At 35.7% G+C, this 21429-nt stretch overlaps 1 protein-coding gene and 1 non-coding gene across 2 annotated transcripts in view; both read right to left on the bottom strand.

Moving 5' to 3' along the window:
• Rala (RAS like proto-oncogene A) overlaps nt 1-21429 on the bottom strand; it is a 64566-nt gene that overhangs the window by 24212 nt on the left and 18925 nt on the right. The gene's annotated exons all lie outside the window — the stretch shown is intronic.
• LOC124992001 (small nucleolar RNA SNORA70) lies at nt 16265-16403 on the bottom strand. The gene has a single exon (XR_007110014.1). It is a non-coding gene; the product is annotated as a small nucleolar RNA SNORA70 (small nucleolar RNA).

Below are 21429 nucleotides of genomic sequence, written 5' to 3'. Positions count from 1 at the left end.
AAACTCTAAGGTATCTATTTGAAACTTTAAGAAAATTTCTAGGAACCAATCTAGTTTTCTAACATTTAACTAAAGAAAACTACCAAGATCTCAAATAGTTTCTGTCTACCAAAACAAAAACCTCAATGTTCTTTATATTTCTAGAGTTCATTATTATCTTCAGACTTCTGTAATAAAGAAGCTCATCATTAGGCTTTAGTCTAAAATACTGGTTGGTAAAAACTGTGACTGATTTAAAGGCATTTCCCTCTTCTCTGATGTAAACAGATTAAAGGCTTATGATCACTAAAATTCATTTTCTAGTAAAATCATTACCAATCACAAGTAGGTAGAGGCAAAGTATTTCATGTAAACAACTCACACATGACGCTTCCTATCTGCATTAAGAATATCCAATCAAAAAATTAAAAGGCATTTGTATAAAATGAGCAGTTTAGAAGAGTCAGAATACACTCAACCAAAAAAAAAAAAAAAAAAAAAAAAGACAAGATACACAATTCTATTCTGAAAGGATTTAGGATTTAGAGTGATTTCAGTTTATAACCAGGCCTAGATAAAATATAGGTATATTTTCCCAGCAGTTTAAAGAACAGATGGCATTAATACTATTTAATGTTCTCAGGCATAGAGAAAATTTCCAAGTTCCTTTTAGAGAGCTAGCTTAACATTAATGCAAAATCCTAACAAAGGAAGTGGACTGACTGACTAATCATGTGAATGTAGTGCAAAATTTCTAAATAAAAATGTAAACAAATAGAATCCACATATTAAAAGAATGAATCAAGTGACCAGGTGGGAATCAATCAGTCATGTAAGACTATTCTCTAGCCTATTTTTCTTTAATACCAATGGAGTTATACGTTAAGCTTATATATAACTGGAATTCTGAAATGAATCAGAGCTATGACTTCACAAAGATGAATACTGATTAAGGAGTTCCTGTTTTTAATCCCAGTTCTGCTTCTGATTGTTTGATTTTGAGCAAGTGACTTCTCTGAGCTCATTTTGAGCTGCAAAATAGGGGAAACAGTCTAGACCAGTCCTGTGCAATAAAACTCTAGAATGATGGTAATATTCTCTGTTCTGTCCAATATGGAAGTTACCAGTTCCATGTGGTAAATGAATGCTTGAAATGTGGCTGGTGTGACTAAGGAACTGAATTTTAAATTTTATTTAATTCTAATTAATTTAAATAGCTACTGATTAGTGGCTACCATATTGGATAAAAGAAGTTTAAACTCACTTTCACTCATTCATTTAGCAAGCATTTGAGTGCCTACAATATCCCAAGCATCAGAGGAGGTGGGGAAGGTGGGTCATTACAATGTCTTTGTCCTCAAGGAGTTACAGGAAAAAAACTAAATAAGGACCTGCTGATATATATGCTTTAATAAGAAGATGCAAAAAAAAACCCATGTATTCCCAGAAGAAAGAGCAATAACTGATGGCACATCATCTCTAAGGTCCTCTCTGGCTCTAAGATTGTATGAATTAAATCCAACAAGCACTTATTCTCTAGCTTTTTTATTAGTTCTATCTCAGTACTGCATTATCAACCAGAGGTAGCAGCTAACAAGTACTGTCAGCACTCTCATCTTGTTGATTGATTCATTCAGTATTTAGTATCCTTAGCATGTGTTTTAATTTGTAATTGACACACAGTAAATGGACACTAGTGTGATCTTTCAATACGTGGATACAATATATAATGATCAGGTCAGTATAATTGGCATGTCTATCATCTCAGACATTTAGCATTTTTTCACACTGGTATGTCATTGTGGTTTTTAAGGAAAAATTGTTTCTGTCTTTTTAGTGAGTTCTTTATATATTCTGGAGTCAAATCCTTTATCAGAAATGTATTTTGAAATTATTTTCTCCCAGTTTATATTTTCATTTTCTTATCCTGATTTCTGAAGAGTAGAAGCCTTTAACTTTGATGATGTCTAACTGATTTTTTTTTTTTAATGTTTCATGCTTTTGGTTGTCCCCAAAATCTGACAAGTTTTAAGGGACAAAAAAGCTACTATATTATGACTATAAATAAAGTTTTATCATTTAGTCATTAATTATTAAAAAGGGAAGATGGAAGGAAGTCCAGACAAAATAATATTTAGTAGTAACTGGCATCCTATACCTTTAGCAGTTCTTCCTTCATTTAAAATATGCAATCAAGTTCGGCAGGAACAAGTAGTCAAAGTTTCTGAGGCACTGTTTCACTTTTGAAATGCAATAACTTAATATTTTTAAATTAATCCGAATAAGGAGAACATAAAATAATAACAGACTCAACTAAGGGGAGAAATATTGTTTTAAGGACATGCAAGTTAAAAACTGCTTTAAGATGGCTTCACACTTTGCATTATCTGTAAAATTATCGCTTCTCAAACAAGATGTCAGATATCAAAGCACAAAAATTTTTTTTTGGGGGGGAATTGAATCTGGAGGGTTCTACCACTCCGTTACATCCCCAGTCCCTTTTTATTCTGAGATAGGATCTTGTTAAGTTGCTGAGGCCAGCCTCAAGCCTTGAACTTGAGATCCTTCTGACTTAGCCACCTGAGCTTTGAGGTTTACCACCTTGCCTACCAAAGCATGGATCTTTAAAATCAGGAAGCTTCAAAGTACACAGCCTCTCTGTAACACAGTTAAGATAAATAAAATAGCACACATAAAATACCTAATACAAAGTATTTAATAAGGGATAACTTAAAACATTCTGGTATCTTTTTAGAATATCTTACCTTTATATGCAACACTACCCCCAGTCAGTACAAAGTTATCAGCAGTAGCACAAAGGTAAAGATCTTACCATGGTTTAAATGAATGAAAAATTTCTAGAACACATGAGAAATTTTGGCTAAAATGAGACTTGAAAGGCAAAGCATTAGCAAACCAAGAGAACCTGGGAGTGATGGTGAGAAGTAATGCTACATAAGGTAAAAGATCCAGAAATGAACTTTATAAGCTAGATATTTAGAATTTTATCCTTAGGGCAATGGAGAACACCAGGAGTTTTTAAGAGAGAGGCTATTATTTAGAAGGCAGAAACAGGTGGGGACTAAAGAGTGATGACAACTATGGACTATGGAGGAAGGATGGATGGGTTCCAAGGATATAAAGAAAGAAAAAAAGAAAAGAATCAATCAAACTAGGGGATAGATTACATACAAGTGGTGAAGGGAAGAGAGAATTCAAGCCAAATAACCAACATTCTGGCTTGAGTGAAAAAGAGTAAGAAGAGAAACCAAGCAGTTTTCTGGGGATGGGAGTGGGCGGATGGGGGGCAGTAAGAGAAGAGCTAGTGCAACAAAATGATGGAAATGATGAAAATCAGCACTGATCTTTATTTATTTATTTTCTGAGGTACTGGGGATTGAACCCAGGGATGCTCTATCACTGAACTACACCCCCAATCCCTTTTATTTTGAGATGGCCTTGCTAGTTGCCCAGGGTGGTAGTTTTTTTAAAAAAATATTTTTTTAGTTATTTATTTTATGTGGTGCTGAGGATTGAACCCAGTGATTCTCACGTAGGAGCCAAGTGCTCTACCACTGAGCTACAGCCCCAGCCCCTGGATGGTAATTTGAACATCAGATCCTCTTGCCCCAGCCTCCCAAGTAGCCGGGGCTATAGGCATGTACTGCTGGGCTCAGATACTAATTGAAAATATCAAAATATTTTAAAAGAAGAATATAAGTATTTCTTAAGTGTAAGCAGATTTATTACACCAGCCCCAGCGGTTTTGCCACCACATCACTCTGAATGTTTTCAGCAATGCTGAAAAGTAATAGACTAGAACCTCAAAGACAGAGTAAAAGACCAATAAACTGGTATTTACTTACAGCTATTTTAACATTTATCCTTAAACTGTGCTTTCAAAATAAGATGATGTAGTTTTATAATTAACTGTAAAGACTATACATATATATTGAATTTTGAATCATGTAAATGTATTACATATTTGAAAATTAAATACACTTTTTTATTTACTAAATTTAACAGCCACAAGGTGAAAAAAGTAATATTCAAGTCTGGAAGTGTAAATATCTAATTTTAAAAAGTATAATTTAGGTTCTGTGCATGAGCTATAAATTAAGTGCATACATAGTCCATCTGTTTCTCTTATTGATAAATTATGAACTTATCTAATTTGCTAATTAAAACAATTCAATCAGAATACAATAACTGGACCAACCATGCCTAAATTATCTAGCTTGAAATAAGTAGGATAGTCAAGGTCCTGGGTTCAATCCCCAGCACCTGGGGCAGGGGGCAGGGAGGGAGGGGAAGAGTAGGTTATTTGGTTAACTAAAATTCACATATAACCACACATTGAAAAAATATTAATAAAAGGTTGATTAGTCAACAGTTATTAGCAAGTAAAATATTTTAAAAGAACAATCTAAGTAAGGTCTCTGATTTATAAAGGTATCTATTAATTTTTTTTTTTTTTTTGCGGTGCTGGGGATCAAACCCAGGGCCTCGTGCTCGCAAGGCAAGCACTCTACCGACTGAGCTATCTCCCTAGCCCTAAATTTTGCTTTTTAATGCATGCTAGTTCTCTCTTTGCATAGTAGATTCTCTGATCTCCTAATTTGCCCTCGGATTTTTTTTTTTTTTTTGTCATTATTTTCTTATGCCCCTCAACATAGAGCCAGGTATTGTACTGGGCATTGAGAGGGAATGGGGTGGGGTTGTTATTTAGATATAAGGATCCCTAACTTTATGAATCTTAGAATCAAGTGCAGCAATGGAAACAAGGCATATTGGTGGTGTATTAACTGCAATACACAATTTTGTCTTTCTGCATTCCTTTCTACTTAGGTTAAACTTTTCTGTTGTTTTACTGACTTCAAAACTGTAGTTTTTTTTTTTTTTTTTTGAGACAGGTTTTGTTATGTTGTCCAGAATCATGGGCTCAAATGATTCTCTTGCCTCAGTGTTCTGAGTAGCTGGAACTTCAGGCATGTGCCACCATACTCAGTTATAACTATATTTTTTAACAGTTATGTAATATATCATTCTGCAGATTTAGAGCAGTTTACTTACCAAGTTCTATAATACAAAACATCAGAGCTGTTTCAAATTCCTCAGTATTATAATGAATGACCACCTATTTCTACATCTAATGAAATAGATTCTAAGAAATGGAAAAATGAATAAATGGATTAAGGTTTATCACACATATTGTTCAACTACTCTTTCAAAGTATGGTACCCTAGCATGCACAATTGTTCACAACATTCTTACTAGCAATGGGTATTCTTGTTAAATCTGTTAATCATATATAGGGAAGATGATCTCACCGTTATTTCCAATTACATTTTGGATTACTTAAAGAGGGTGAACATTTTTATATTTTGTGAATTATTAGTCCATATATGTACCATATTTTATGTAATTTCATGTCACCAGTCTGTTTCCTTTTTTCTGGTTCTCCTAGTTCACTGAGCAGTTTCTTCTCTGATTGAGTAGATCTGCTTCCCATAAACAGATCACGAAGAGAATACACATGTTCATATGGCATTTAATGGACATGCTTCACTATTATGGTCAATGGACAAAGAACAGATCTGACAGGTTGGATTCTTCTCTAACTATCAAAACATGGCAAGTTTATCGAGTTGCTAATATTTTCATTAGATCTCAGTTTTCCCAGGCTGAAAGTTCAAAAAACGTTTTTTGGAAGTTGATTTCCAAAATTAGCATGGGAACTAATGTTACCATCATTATATGCGTTACCTGTGTGGTAGGATATTCAGTTGGCTTTTCACATATACCCCTTTAATTAATATCATGCCCTATTACCTCTTTGGCTCTCTGTTCCTACAAATTCATCATTAAGGTTTCTTCAGGTCACCAAGAGAAGAACAGAGTCCACTAGCAGCCCTCACTCATGGGTATGCTGAGCTGGGGTTTCCTCCACCCTGCTTCATCTCTTAACAGCATCTTCTAGAATCTGTAGTCTGCTTTGCTGACGGTCACTCCATCTGTTCCCATCCTCAGTGCTGTTAAGGTTTTACAAATTTTTGTCTGTAAATTTTTTCCATCATTTTCACAGGGAGTTGGGGATGAAAGGAGACAGACGCCTGAATTTAGTCTACTGGCTTTCATTTACAAATTTGAGTTAAAATCCTGATCTGAGTGGATTTGAAACCCCCAAATATTTCAAATTTAGCAACTATGAAAAAATCTCAAGACATCCAATTAAAATTAGCCTGGGCTTTAAAGAATATTACTATTTGGTACCACCTTTAAAAAAATAAGTTAGTTTCCTGATATGGATAACCAAAAAATCATAAAAAGTTTCACTAGATTAGGCACTATCTGGCATAAAAGGCATGGGAATGCGTACAATGTGATAGAGAAGAAAGGAGAGCCAGTATTATTCATTGCTATTAGGAAGGGCTGAATGATTTTTTCCTCTCAAAATTTTTTTTTTTTTTTTTTTTTTTTTTTTTTTTCACAGCACTGGAACAGGCTGGCTAACATTCATTTATATGAAGACATGCTGATCAATCAAGACCTTGAAAATTACCCACTGGAATTATTTTTACTAACAGGAATTTAAAACTGATGATTGAAAGATTCCCTTTGTGCCAATTAATCTTTACTAAATCTTTTAAAATATTACCTGATGAAATGCTACCTTGTGGAACTGTTGTTGAATAGTCAAATTCTTTTTAAGGAATAACAGGGAGGAAAATGAGGGAGGAAGGAGAGGAAGGAAAAGGAAGGGGTAGAATATAAAGTAGTAATTTAAACTTGACTTGATACACACAGCAACATACACCCATTCGGCGAGGTTAACTCCTTGGTATATAGCATAAAAGATGCTTACTGTTACCAAAGATATTGTAAATGTCGCTTTTTATATTTAAAAATCCCCTGACAATGAATATAATAAACATTTTACCTCAAATTATGTTTAATGAATACTGAGTATTACCAGTTGTTTATCCCAGGCTCATTTTCAAGGGTTATCTTAAAGGTGGCTGTACTCCAAATCCTATCACTGGTGTTGATCACTCCCCAACAGGTACAGGCACCTGTGGAACTTGAGCTCAACACTTTTTCATGATTTTAGAAGTAACATATGTTCAACATACACAGCTTAGAAAGTAAAGAGGGGAAATGTTACCTCATTACCTCTCTGGCCTTATCACCCCGTATTAATATTTTTGAATTTTTATCTTCTTCTAGGCCTATTTGTACAGAGCATTCAACCAACCACACCGTGGGACTGGATGGAAATTCCAAGGAAAGCAAAAGATAGAAAAGAGAATGATTTTAAACCACAATACCTAGATAAGACGGTATCCTTGAGGGAGAATGTCCATGTCAGACATCTTTTCAACTACTTAATTATCTCAGAATTCCCTCAAAACAACTTTATATCTCTTTTCCACATTTTTTTTTCTTTTCCACATTTAATAGGTGAGAAAACTGAGCCAGAGAAAACTTTAAAAACATGCTCAAAGTCACATTATTGATGTGAAGTCTGACAGACAAAAATTCAGTTCTTAAGTGATTACCACCTCATCTTTACTATGGCTATAGAAGAAGCAGGAGAGAATTAAAACTGTACAAGGCTTGTGGCTCAGATAGTTTTAGAGGAAATTTCTTCTAAAAAACAAAAAAGAAAATTCTCATGGAGAGCAGACAAAGTCTATCCAAATCATTTTATAAAGTCACTGATACTGCCAGGCATGGTAGCACACACCTGTAAACCCAGCTAACTGGGAGGCTGAGACAGTTAGATCACAAGTTCAAGGACCACTTGCCAATGTAGTGAGATCTTGTCTCAAAAAAAGGAGGGGGGCTGGGGTTATAGTTCAGTGGTACAGCACCCCTGGGATTAATCTACAGTACCTTAAATAAACAAAGTGGTGCCAAAATAGCAATAATCTCACCAAAAAACTATGAAATCTTATTTGTGAATACAGAAAATTCATAAAATACCAACACCTAAACCTTATTCTCAGTAAAAAATAATCCAGACAGGCATGGTGGCCTACACCTGCAATCCCAGTGACTCAGGAGTCTGAGGCAGGAGGATCATGAATTTAAGGCTAGCCTCAGGAACCTGGAAAGAACTTATCTCAAAATAAAATGGACTGGGGATGTAGCTCAGCATCCCTGAGTTCAATCCCCAGTGCCACCACCATAATCACCACCACCACCATCATCATCATCATCATCATCCATTACAGTTTAGTATCTTTTATTCCAGAAATAAAATACGAGTTTACTATTAAGAATTATGTGGCTGGGAAAGTGCACACATCTGTAATTACAGTGATTTGAGAGGCTGAGGCAGGGGGATTACAAGTTTAAGGCCAATCTTGGAACTTAGCAAGATGCTATCTTTATAATAAAAAGGGTTAGTAAGGTAGATCAGGAATAGAGCATTTGCCTAGCATGTAAGAGGCCCTAGTTTGATTCCCCCATACTAATGAGAGAGAACAAGCATGTGTGCATGCACGTGATATTAAAATACAATCTCATGAGAGGCCTAGTGAGAAAATCCACCTGATCAATGCAAGAAAAAAGGAAAAGGCATGAGATGAAATTCAGTATTCCTTCATAATAAAATTCTTGAGTTAAACGCTAGCCACTGCACTTTGTAAAGTGTATGCATGTGTATATTTCTAATGAAATCCTTCACAAGTCTGAAAAATATTTTTTGGACAGAAGCCACACTAAACTTCTTTGTATTTTAAAAAAAACTACAGGTCTGGGGGGCGGGGTGAAGCTCAGTGGTAGAGCACTTGCTTGCAATGTGTGAGGCTCTAGGTTTGATCTCCAGCAGCAGGGGGAAAAAAAGTATATATGTCACTAAAGCCAGCAACTTAATTTTTAAGAACTGCAAATTAGACATGATAAATATAGAAGAAAGATCAGGAGTCTTTTTTATATGTTTAGAACTCTTTTCTTTAGTTGCCAATAAACTAAAAAAAATTCTGTTCATAATTTTGAGCTTATTCAGAGCTCATTCCCCCAGAAAATCTGAAACACTGGTTAATAAGAGCAGATCTTATTACCATGAGTGAAAGAAGACATCTGCTGTTCAAAAAATTTCCTTCATCTTCTCTTGGTCACCTTAAAATGATGAATCCTGGAGGTATGCTGCACTGAGAGTCCTTAAGGTAAGGTAACAATGAACTGCTTACCAGTGTTTTATGAAAAGGCAAAAGTGTATTGGAATGTGTGAAATCCTAAATTTAAGTTATATAAAAGAATAGGTGAAGTTAAAAGCTAGGAAAACAAAAAAAGATTCAAATTCCATGAGAAGATCTTATAGCACCTACAGTCTTCATCCTAAGATTGAGTGCTAATAAATCTCAATTTGTGACTTGATCATGTTAAAATAAAAAAAAAAATAGTTAATTTATGGAGTCACAAGTTGGGTGTGGGTGGAGCATGACTGTAATCACAGCAGTTTAGGAGGCTAAGGCAGCAGGATCAAGGCTAGCTTCAACAAGTTAGAGAGGCCCTAAGCAGCTTAGTGTGACCCTGTCTCAAAATAAAAGTAAAAACAACTGGGGATGTGACTCAGTGGTAAAGCACCCTTGGGTTAAATTACAGTACACACACACACACACACACACACACACACACACACACACACAAAGTAATTAAAACACCAGGCAAGAGGTGGGCAAAAATATACCTAGACTTTGTATGGGGAGGTGAGAGGGACAGAGTGGTAGTTGAGAAAGAAGAGATGCAGTTATGGATGCCACAGTGCAAATCACTGTTATGTCTAGGGTTATAGGTGGATTGATGGTGGCAGAAGGGACCAGAGAACATTAATTTTAGACAAGTTCCATCCACATTTAGCAATTATCTATGTGGTCAAAGAAGGGACAATCTTCTTTAGTTGTTTTCTAACAGGATGAATATGGACTAGAATCCATGTCCTATTGCTCTAATTCAGAGAGAGAGATGGGGAGAGAGTGAGAGGAGGGGGAGAAAGAAAGACAAATAGATATTGAGGGGGGGACCTTCTCTTAAAGGAATTTATTTGGGATAGTTTAGGCTCATCAGGAATGATCCAGTATCACACAGGTTGGGCAGCAGGCTCAGGCCCAAATAAACCTCCTGTCTTTTAATAAAATTTTATCACTAGAAATCAATCACATATTTGAATTTCAAATAGTAAACGTGTGCATCTAAATTCAAACTAGTGGCTGGAAGTAAAGCTGAATTGCCTTATTATTATTTAAGGCTTACGGCTTTAACTACACAGAGGGCAGTTCGACAGCCAAACAGTGGTTTTAGAAGGTCCAATTCCCACAGAAAGTACGTTTTCCATGGAGCCCTCCTCAATATCCTTCAGTATGCTTAAATACTTCTTCCAATTTTACAATATACAATTTTAACAAGTTGCTTTCATTTTTACCAAGATGTTTCACTATGAGATTTTTTTTTAAGCCAAGTAAATAAAATGAAACTGAAAAACCACAAAAGGAAGTAAAAAAAAAAAAAATCAAAGTCATTCATTTTCATACGAGGAAATAAAGGCTCAGAAGAAACACTTAAAAGAAGTTCTACAGAGTTGTGGTAGAGTTAAAATTGGAACTGGTCCAGGATGATGAGATTCAAGGGTCAGACTGAACATATTTGTTTTACTTATAGTGGAACTGATACTCTCTTCCATATTCACCAATATGTCACACTAGAGAACTGAGTTTAAGTAAATGAGCCTGAATTTAACTTCCTGCAGGACTGGTCACAAAATGACCTAGCAGTTCATGTTGTGTCAGGTGTTCAAACACATAAACTACATTCCAAGCCCTTTTTAAATTTTGAGACAGGGTCTCACTACATTGCTTAGGGCCTCACTAAGTTGCTGAGGTTGGCTTTGAACTTGAGATCCTCCTGCCTCAGCCTCCTGAGTAGCTAGGATTACAGGCAAGTGCCACTGTACTCAGTCAAACATATGGTCTTGGTTGCACAGTGACAGGTGCTTTATGAAGATACATACATGTTTCAGTAGACTCACAACTAGACACCAGTTGCCAGATAATTAGTTGCAATTTATAAAGCACTTTTTCCCCCTTTTCTGGGTTCTTGCTGCTGTCACTAATCAGTAGTAGCCATATAACTAATCCCAAATTAGTGAGCTTGACTAAAGATTGAAAGAAAGAAAAATAAAAGATTAAAGTTGTTATATGCTATTTATAAGATTTCAATTTGAAAATCACAAACATGAACAGATGACATCTGTATTTGTTAAATTTCAGTAGAATAAATTCTTACACCTATAGTTTCCACTCTCATAAACCCAAGAAATGTTTTGACCTTGCTTAGTTACATTTCAGATGACAGGATGCAACTATAATGAATAGAGCATGATAATACATGTAAGACAGCCAGAGTAAAGATTTAAATATCAAAGTTACTACCAAGTTCCTTATATAATATTGCCTGCATTTTTATGTAAGCTCAACATATCACAATAAAAGTGAAATTAGTTTGAATACCTTGCTAAAAATTCCTCATGTTAGTCTCAATTCCTTAGTACTATTTCCCACGTGATCTGACTCTGCTCATTTCCCTTTTCACTCCTTACCCCTTAAAACTTTTATATTTTGATCCTGGTACATTGTGCAATTTCTACTAATGTAATTTGTAAACAATCTGGGTACATATGGGTAAATGATAACAAGCAAAATGGACATGTAGCAGCTGAACAATGGTACCAAGGAAGATTAACAGACCCTCTAGGGATTGGCAAGAGGTGATGTGAATAAACAAACACTTGAAATGAATTTACATGGATTACAATATTTTTGAAACTCTATTTTCATATCTACATATCATTTTTAAAATACGAATAATAAGCTAAACAGTATGAAGAATAGATTAGAAAATGAAAAAGAAAATCTTGTCTATGAAGTTTGCTTAACTATGCTATTCTATGTAAATGTTAAGAATTTTATTTTTAACACCTTTACTGAAGTACAACATATAATATATTGCACATATTTAAAAGTACCATTGTAACTCCTCCCTTCCCCTTCATCTCTTCTTCCCATAAACTGATCTGCTTTCTATAATTATAGTCAGAATTTTCTAGAGCTATATAAAAATGAAATTATGCAATATACACTGCTTCTCTTACACTGATTTCTTTAGAACTTTAAACACTTTTTCTTTCCTTCCTTGGTATTCAGGATGAACCTGGGGTCCTGAACTATTGCATTACATGCCCTGCCCTTTTTATGCCCTGTCTCAATTTTGAGACAGGGTCTTTCTAAGTTGCCAAGGCTGGCCTTCAATTTGCAATCCTCTTGCTCTCAGTCTCTCAAATCACTGGGATTACAGATATATGCCACTGTGACTGGCAAATTTAATTTTTAAACTGATATATAAAAACTGTACATATTAATGTGGAAATATGTACTGTTTTATCTGATTTCTTTCTCCCAGCATAACTCTGAGAATCATCATTTTTCTTATATTAATAGTTCATTTTCTTTACTGCTGAGTAGCAGCCATGGTATAAGAAATTCTATAATTTGTTATTCATTCACTCATTAGTGGACATTTAGGTTATTTACAGTTTTCAATATCTGTTGACAATGGCCCAAAGGCAATGCAGTAAAGAAAGGGTAAACTTTTCAGCAATGATGCTGACACAATTAAACATCCACACATGAAAAAAATGAACTTAGATCCATACTTCATAGCATATGAAAAGTAACTGAAAATGGACTATTCTAAATGTAAAAACTGCCAGGAGTGGAGTTGCATGCCTGTAATCCCAGCAATTTGGGAGGCTGAGGCAGGAAGATTTCAAGTTCAAGGCCAGTCTTAGTAACTTAGTGAGGTCTATCTTCAAAATAAAAAATAAAAGGACTGGGGATGTAGCTCAGTAGCAGAATGCTCCTGGGTTTGATCCCCAGTACAGCATTAAAAACCAAACAACAACAACAACAAAATGAAAATAAAAACAAAACAAACAAAACCCAACTGAATGTAAAACCTAAATCACAAAACTTTGAGAAGAAAGCATAGGATGAGGCACGAGACTTTCAGTTAGATAATGATTTCTTGGATCAAGACTAAAGGAAAATCCATAGATCAAATGGAGAAAATGGATTTGATCAAAAATTAAAACTTCAGTTCTTTAAAATGCAGTTTATGAAAATGAAAGGATAAGCCACAGACTGGAAGATAATTTTAGAATTTAAAGCTAGAACTACTGTGGAAAAGACAAATATAGGCAGATTTTGGCTCACTAGCAGGATCTTTCTGATTACTTATTACTGTAAAAAATGGAATGAGCTGTAAGCTCTCATCAAAGAATTCAAGAAGAGAAACAAAGGGGGTTGGAAACTGAGTTCCTTCTTATTTTATATACATATTTTAGCTATTTCTAATATGATCAACTTAATGCATATTTGATATAGTATTCAATGGTAAAAAAGAAGCAATTATATTCTTGAATGGATCAAGAATATTTATATTGGTGGACAACTCAACCAAAATGTTTTTAATTAAAGCATTTTTGCCTAATTGGGTGAGATGAATATGTCCATCAAGGTAAGGAAAGTTGTTTAAATAAAACCTTTTTTGTGCAGCATTTACTCTGTTTTCCAGGTGGGAGTAGTTCTTTGGTGGTTTCCCAGCATTCCAGTCATAATTCTATCATTGCTTCTTACTATATTAATTATTAAGAGCTTCCCTACAACAGAGAATTATCTTTCTCAGTTCTGTAATCCAAACATCTAGTACAGTATCAGCAAATAACTAGAACATACATACACATTTGAAAAGAACACTCTACAAAATGACTTTTGAAAAACAGTTCATTATTACTGGTAAAATTCTGAGTTATCCCTCCCCTCTTTCAAAGGAACAGAAACCCTATTCAATATTCCTGATTAAAGAGATGAAACAGTGAAGGCAGGGCCAGCAAAGCAAACAAGTCAGACTGTTCTCACATCTGATAAGACTACGCTATATTGCTTGATATTACAATGTAATGCATTAAGGACAAATTAAACACTGGATTTAGAAGCTAAATTAGCTTTTATGAGATTACTGTTCAAATCCCCACCAAATAAAATGAAATTGAGATAATTCTGAGTTGAAGTAACATTTCATGTAATTTTTATAACAAATTAATACAACCATATTGATTTATATAAGGTTTGACTACAATGAAATTTGACCTTCTGGTAAGACAGTCATTTAATAAATCACTATATAGCAAGTGACAAATCTCTGCAAAACTTTTCTTGCTTCTTATCTCGTGTAATGGATATTAGAATTGCTACGTTCATATGTCCAGGAAAACAGATTTATAGAACATGTTTCGGTGACAACACTGATTTTGTAACTTAACTGAGAATATGAATATCCCAGTCTTTCTTGAGAATCTGATAAAAGTCAATGAACCCTAATCCAGGAGCACTACCATGTTCCTATTTTAAACTAATATGTTATAAATCTTAAATTCAGTTCTTTTTGCCAAACACACCTGTAAATTATTAGTAAGAAATTATATTTAGAAGGGCAAACTGGCTTTCCGAATCATGGTTGTGCACAGAGAATAATGATAGATATTTATTGTAACATTATTCATAATCACAAAAAAGTGCTAAGTTATGGATAGCCATACAATAGAATAATACAAGAGTCACTTAAAAAGAATATTGAGTACTGAATGCCATTGCTAAATGTTTAGGAAAATGCAAAAGCTGCTTACAAACAACATTTATGTATGAACTTTGTTTTTAACAGATGTGAACTCGTACAATAGGAAAAAACCTGATAGCAAAATAACATTTTAGTAAGAGTAACTAACCTGACCAGGGAAATACACAAAATATTTAATTTCCAGGACTTTTTACTGATCTGTATTCCAGTTTTCTAAAATTAATGTTATTTTTGCAATCAGGAAAAACAAAACAAAATTTTAAACAAGAAAATATATTTAAACAGCTTGTGTGGTTGTAATATAACCAAATTGTCACAAATAGCTATCCTGGGCAATTATGGAAATACTGGTCAATGACACAGCTGGAAGTACACAAAGTAGTACAGAATTTTATGGACACTCAAGTGGGTCAGAGTGGGAGTCAGCCCCTCCAAGAGGGCTCCCAACAATCCCTACATCCCCTACATCCCAGTAATTACATCCATACCTAGGTACCTCCTATGTTGTACCAGAGCTGGTCTATGTAACCAAATTAATACAGCAGAAGTGAAGGCATGTCATTTCCAGGATTAGGTCATAAAAGAAAGAGACTTCTTTTTTTTTTTTTTTGGGTGCTGGGGATCGAACCCAGCAAGCACTCTACCGACAGAGCTATCTCCCTAGCCCCCTAGAAAGAGACTTCTGTCCCGGGCGTTCTTTCTTATTACTTTACTTGGGGGAAACCATGTCATGAGTGGTTATGTGGAGAGGCTCATGTGCCAAGAACAAAGCTTCCTGCCAAAAGTGAGTGAGCTAGGAAGCAGACTGTCTAGCCCCAGCTGACACCTTGATAATAGCCTCATAAGATACTGAGTCAAAACCACGTAGCTAAGCTGCCTGCAGATTTCTGACCCACAGAAACTATGAGAGAAACGTTTGCTGTTTTAGGCAGCTAAGATTGGGGTAATGTATAAACACAGCAATAGATAACTATACAGTTAGTTTGCAGTTTTGGAAATTAAGGACTTTTACAAGAACCAACTTTAGGAAAAATCACCTAGGCTGCAAGTTACTTTGCTCTAAATTCAAAGTTTTAATTCCTACATGGTTTGATCAAAACCAGAACAGTTATTTGAATACCTTCTTCAAAATATTCAGTTTCCTAGATTTGACTTCCACTTCTTTCATCCTATCTTGTTTTTATTTACTTATTTGGATACAAGATTTATTGATGTGGAGAGCACAGTGGAAGCCCTCATGAGTGCAGGGCCTGCCACTTGTCCAGGGACCATGATTGGGGCTATATATTTGACCCCATAGCAAGCAGGAATGAGTCGCTTCTCAGTCACCAAGTATTCAAATTCATCAGTACTAAACTTGGTAAAGCCCCACTTCTTTGAGAAGTGAATCTTCTCACAGCTGGGAAACTTGCATAGGGCCTCAATCACATGTTCCTTGTTCTGTAGCTGGTGCAGATGGACCCTGATGACTTGGCCAATGTGAATCCTGGCCACTGTGCCCTTGGGTTTCCCAAAGGCACCCCACATACTTGTCTGGAGTCTAGATTGGGGACATTATGAGATCAGAAATATGAACATCCACTGAAAGTGCTGTCTCCAAGGTCCCTCAAGGGCAACCCATACAAGCGACAGGCTGCATGCATATACTACTGAGGAATTTGCTATCTGCAGTCATTGCACACTGGGCCACCACAAGTAAGGAACCTAGTCCACTTAATTAGCTGCAGATTGTTTTTATTCATTTTGTTTTTATGGTACTAGGGATTGAACCTGGGGCACAGTGCATGCACGGCAAGCATTCTACCACTGAGTTATAACCCAGACTCTCCTATCTTCTTCAGATACTATAAATCCAGGATCAGCAAACTCTTCCTAGTAAATAATTTAGACTTCTTTATAGCACCTACTCAACTCTGCTGCTGTAGTTCAAAAGGAGTCATAGACAATACCTAAATGAGTGTGCTGTGTTCCAGAAAAAAAACAAAAACTTTACTCTAAAAACTGGCAGTAGGCTGGATGTGGTGCCAGATCCCTTCTATAAATGAAACTAACCAAGATCCTAGTATTCCCAAAGCTTCCACTCATACAATAGACCCCATTCCCTCTAGTCAACTTAAGAAGACACTGCTCCAGAAATTCTCCCTTCAATTTATCCCTCTTTATGGAGTCCAAACACTTTTTTTTCTCCCCCTCAAAAACAAACCAAAACAACATAAAAGCTGCCAATTCTACTTCCATGTCAACTTAAGGACCCCAATTGTACTCCTCTCATCTCTCTGAAGCCTACTCTTATCAGATCTTAAGGTCACCAGTGTACCACACTGCCAACTCCAAGGGCCAATTTTCAATTTTCACAATGCTTTACTTATGATAGCAGTAGCCCCAGATAATCATTCCCTCTTTCTTTAAACATTTTCTTTGTCTGAATTCTAGGATATCATAAGTACCTGGTTTTCCACAAATCTCTATGGCTGCTCCTTTTTTATTTCACCTCACTCTAAATGTTGGAGGAGCTGTTTAGCTTGGACCTCTTTTTATATACATTCATTCCCTTCATGATCTTACTCAGTTCCTAGACTGTTTGTGCTGCTATAATAAAATACTGAGACTGAGTAATTCATAAAAAATAGATATCTATTTCTTACGGTCCTAGAGACTGGAAGTCCAAGATCAAGATGCCACAGGTTGATGTTTAGTGAGGACTACTCCATTTAAGATGATACCTGGCAGCAGCACATGGTGGTGCACAGTGTAATCCCAGGTACTCAGAAGGCTATGGTAGGAGGATCACAAGTTCAAGGCTAGCCTAGGCAACTTAGGGAGACCCTTTCTCAATAATCAAAAAAACAGGGGGTGCTAGGGATATAGTTCAATGGTAGGGCAGCCTTGGGTTCAATTTCCAGTACCACATCAAAAAAGAAAACAAAGAAAAAGAAAAGAAAAGAAAGGAATAATGGGGGGAAAAAAAGATGGTACCTTGTTATTGCATCCTCTGGAGGGGATAAACTCTGTCCTTGCATGGCAGAAGAACAAAAGGGGACCTAGCTAGTTTCTCCACTCCTTACTACTGTTGCATTGGGGATTAAATTCCAATATGAATTTCTGGAGTGATATTCAAATCACAGTATTCAGTATACCATCTACAGGAAAACGACACCCAAATTTATACTTTCAAATTCTATCTCTCCCCTAAATACTACATTCATGTTCGACTGCTTACTTAATGTCTCAAACTGGCTAACTTAATTGTCCACACTCCAAACTGTCCAAACTCAACTCTTGGTTTTACCTACTTCAACCTGCCTCTCTTGTATCTTTCCCTTTATTAGTAAATGGCAACCAAATTCTTCAAGTAGCTTAGGTTAAAACCCTTAGGATCATTCTTTTTCTTTTTTTTTTGTTCTAATTAGTTATACATGACAGTAGAATGCATTTTGACCACATCATACATAAATGGAATATAACTTCTCATTCTTCTGGTTGTACATGATGTAGAATCACACCGGTCATGTCATCATTTAGGTACACAGGGTAATAATGTCCAATTCATTCTATTATCCTTCCTACTCCCATACCCCTTCCCTCCCTTCATGACCCTCGGCCTAATCCAAAGTACCTCTATTCACCCTCTGCCTAATCCAAAGTACCTCTATTCGTCCCTAGCACCCCCTTATTGTGAATTAGCATTCACATATCAGAGAAAACATTTGGCCTTTGGTTTTTTGGGATTGGCTTATTTTGCTTAGCATGATATTCTCCAACTCCATCCATTTACCTGCTAATGCCATAATTTCATTCTTCTTTAAGACTAAGTAATATTCCATTGTGCACATGCACCACATTTCTTTATCCATTTATCTGTTGAAGGGCATCTAGGTTGGTTCCATAGTTTGGCTATTGTGAATTGAGCTACTATAAACAGTGATGAGGCTATGTCACTGTAGTATTTCTGATTTCGTCCTTTGGGTATAAACTGAGCAGTGAGATAGCTGGGTCAAATGGTGGTTCCATTCCAAGTTTTCTGAGGGATTTCCATACTGCTTTCCAGAGTGGCTGCAAAAATTTTCAGTTCTACCAGCAATGTATGAATGTACCCTTTTCCCCACATCCTCCCCAACATTTATTGTGCTTGTATTCTTGATGATTGTCATCTGACTAGAGTGAGATGAAATCTTTAAGTAGTTTTGATTTGCATTTCTCTAATTGCTAGAAATGTTGAACATTTGTTCATATATTTGTTGATTGACTGTATTTCTTCTCTGTGAAGTTCCTATTCAGTTTCTTTGTCCATTATTGCCTATGTTATTTGTGGCTTTGGTGTTAAGTTTTTTGAGTTCTTTATATATTCTGGAGATTACTGTATTAGCTGAGGTGCATGTGGTAAAGATTTTCTCCCATTCTGTAGACTCTCTTTTCATGTTCCTGATCGTTTTCTTGCTGAGAAGAAGCTTTTAGTTTGAATCCATCCCATTTTTGATTCCTGATTTTACTTCTTGCACTTTAAGAGTCTTGTTAAGGAAGTCAGTTCCTAAGCTGACACGATGAAGATTTGGTCCTACTTTTTCTTCTAGTAGGTCCAGGGTTTCTGTTCTAGTATCTACCTCTTTGATCCACTTTGAGTTGAGTTTTGTGCAGGGTGAGAGGGGTAATTTCATTTTATTACATATGATTTCGAGTTTTCCCAGAACCATTTGTTGAAGAGGCTATCTTTTTGTATTCTTACTTCTTCTTTCACAGTCTACATCTTATCTGCTGGTAAATTCGACAGTTTTACCCTCAAAGTATATCCACCTCTGAGAAGACTTCCTTTATTACCCCAATTAAAGCCCTACAATGGTCTGTAAGGCCCTAAATTCTTTTTGTCATTCCTTCTACTGAGAGAAAAATACATGGTTCATTCCCTCATGTCTTTTAGGATACTGCTGCAAATGAACATAAGATCCAAGTGGGCAAGGATTTTGTAGTTTGCTATTCTATCTCCATAACCTTGGATAGTTCCTGACACATAAGTCCTTAAGAAATATTGTTGAAAGGCTAAGTTAACTGTGCAAATAGGAAAAAAAATTACTAAGTTCATTAAAAACTTATTAGCAAACAAATTTTATATATTAACTCATTTCTTATTTTCAAAGAATTTTTAAACATAATCAAAGCCTCTCATTGTACACAAGAGCGAAAGAGGGCTAGAATATGAGGTAACAGGCCTGTGTAATATTGCAGACTTGCCTCTAAAGATACTGGGGTTTTGGTACTTACAACCTCTAAAGATCATGGTTTTCTGACCCATAAAATGTAAGGACTAAACACAATCCTTGGTACCTTAAAAATCTACGAAAATCCAAAATTTTACACATGATTTCAAGGCTTATGCTATCGCATCATCTATAAGGGTGTATTGGTAAGTCTGACCTTTTGCAAGTGTCATACACTGATAAGTAGGTAAAAAAAAAAATCTATTTAAGGACTTAAAATGTTCAAGGCTTTATGCTAGATACTTGAAAACATCTCTCAGTTTCAACACTAACAAGGAAAAGTAGGTAGCAATTTCAGTCTTTTTATTTTTGTAACAGACCATGTAAATGAGCCCCTTCCCCACAAAGTTATATAACATTGCCTTTGCCCATCTGGCTGCTAGAATAAAATACCATAGCCTGGGAGGCTTATAAAGCAACAGAAATTTCTCACAGTTCTGGAGGTTAGCAAATCCAAAATCACAGGGCCGGCAGAACTGATGTCTGTCTTCTTAATGAGGATGGCTGTCTTCTCACTACAACCCCATATGGTGGAAGGATTGAGGGATCCCTCTGTGGCCTCTTTAATAAGGGAACCAATCCCATGGGGGCAAAGTCCTCATGATCTATTACCTCCTAATACCCTGGAAGTTAGAATTTTATCATGTGGATTTTGGGGGAACATCAATAGTCCATTATAAACATACCCAAAGTCACACAGCTAATAAATGTCTAAGTTGAAATTCAAATACAGGAACATTAAACCTACATTATTTCCAATGTAAAACAACACCTCAGCTTTTATTTGCAGAACTCACAAATATACTGGAATAGCTACAGATACCTAAGGAACCTTTTGATTAGATCTAACTAACTGAACACTGCCTTTAATATATTTCCAGAAATTGTTTTTATAGCTGACTTATAACATAGGATAGTCCCTGAATTCAGAGTAAACTCTGAATTTATTGAATTCTGAATTTCATAAAGGTGAAAGCCATACAGATTTCCTACTACAAAAAATCTGCTCATAAGTAAAGAGGAAACAGTTATACAAATGAAGACATTCCTACTTATATTTAAAGGAAAGAATGCTAAAATTTGTGAACAAATGCCTATGGTATTCTAATATTTTATGGTATTTATTTATCAAAATGACATAAAGCAAGCATCAGACAAATGAAAAAAATAAAAAAAGACTGCACAAAGGATTATGCATCTTGCCCTCAAATTCAATATTAACAGTCATCAGAGTACAGTCCATCTGTTTCCAATTGCTACTGCTCTTATCTGTTTGGATATTCATATATAACTCCAATTCAAAATGATTAAGACAACCTGTTCTTCCTCCCATGTTCCCCATCTCAGTGGGTGGTATCACCATTCACTCAGGATCAGATACCCATACCAGAAACTTTAGTTACTCTTGATGCCTCCTCCCTAACTTTTCATGTGCGGTTAACTCCAAATCCTACAAATTCTTCTCCTACTATTTCCAATTCTTTCTTAATACCCCTGACCC

Source organism: Sciurus carolinensis, chromosome 8, assembly GCF_902686445.1.
Source record: "Sciurus carolinensis chromosome 8, mSciCar1.2, whole genome shotgun sequence".
In the NCBI taxonomy this organism is placed as follows: Eukaryota; Metazoa; Chordata; class Mammalia; order Rodentia; family Sciuridae; genus Sciurus; species Sciurus carolinensis.
This window is presented reverse-complemented; position numbering and strand designations above follow the sequence as displayed.